General features: G+C 31.8%; 1 protein-coding gene across 3 annotated transcripts in view; it reads right to left on the bottom strand.

Annotated features, from left to right (window-relative positions):
• Positions 1 to 1,213, bottom strand: part of LOC118738635 (transcriptional repressor p66-alpha) — a 396,748-nt gene that overhangs the window by 217,944 nt on the left and 177,591 nt on the right. The gene's annotated exons all lie outside the window — the stretch shown is intronic.

Raw genomic sequence — 1,213 nt, 5'->3', positions numbered from 1 at the left:
AGCTTCGATTTTCGGAAAAACCATAGAATCCGAATGGCTACGAACGTTAATTCGAAATTCGTAGATAGCCTTCATTGAATCCGTCCGTAATGGAGATTCGTACAGATACTCTACGACAAGTTTATGCTGTCGGAACAAAATTTAAAATCACTGAATTAAACCCCCCTGTGCATAAGCATTTGCCATCTTTAAGTAATGTAAAAAATATTTTAAGATCTCTTTTCAGAGATAGTAGTCGAGAGATCTAAGTTTAATTTAAGCCAGGAAGGTTCTATCACCCTTTGTTTCTTTGCTAGAGCTTCTAAAATATTGCAAAAGCCACTATTTTTTACACTTTGACCTCGTTTTTTTCAAAATCTGGAGCTGATTGAAACTATGATTACGGATTCGTAATCAGCACAAAAAAATCTAAAAGCTTTAACATTTGCCACACCCACATTTTTTTATAATTTTATTTGGCTGTGTTATCTACTAAAAAATTAGCAAAAATTCAGATTTCCGTTTTTTCTACAGAAATTGTTTCTGATTTTTTTTACAAAGTGGTCAATATTTTGCCTATAAGTCAGTGAGAAATTTAATATATTTTAATGGCACTGATGGAGTTTTGTGCCCAGATCTTAAAAAGTTATTGAGGTTTTTTTTGGAAAAAGCTATGAGGCCTTTTGAAAAATTCAACATGACGTCTTAATATGGCGTCTAAACTAAGCGGAAATTAGATTTTGCTTTTCAAATTTTGTGCCACCGGAGAACCCAACACTAGAAGAGAAAAGTTCCCTACAACTTTGGCATTGGAATATTCTACGCATTTTTATCATAAATTGTTGAAAAATGGCGATAACCGTGGCAATACAAATATTTTTCGCTCTTTTTGCTAATTATTTACAATAAAAAATGATTTCTTCTAAAAAGTTTGTATATAAAAAATGTGGGAAATTAAAAAATTTGTAAAATACAAGATAGCGGAATGTTCCGCTAAGAAATTTAGAGGCGAGAGTGTGGATCCATGATCTGCTTGTCAAATAGAAGTAAACTGCATCGAAAGCTCGTTACTATAAATTTATTTTCTTCGTACCAATTTGATCTAAATTTACTTGGATAAAATTTAACTTCTGAATTCCTAGAAAACTGTCATTTTACGTTAAAAAAATATCAATAACTTTAAAAGTTGGGGAGGTTTAAAAATATTTTAGCCATATTTGACATCGCGGGGGGG

This window comes from Rhagoletis pomonella, unplaced genomic scaffold (assembly GCF_013731165.1).
Source record: "Rhagoletis pomonella isolate Grant_MI unplaced genomic scaffold, Rhpom_1.0 Rhpom_scaffold_00005, whole genome shotgun sequence".
Lineage (NCBI taxonomy): Eukaryota > Metazoa > Arthropoda > Insecta > Diptera > Tephritidae > Rhagoletis > Rhagoletis pomonella.
The sequence above is the reverse complement of the archived record's forward strand: the minus strand, read 5'-3'. Positions and strand labels throughout refer to the sequence as shown.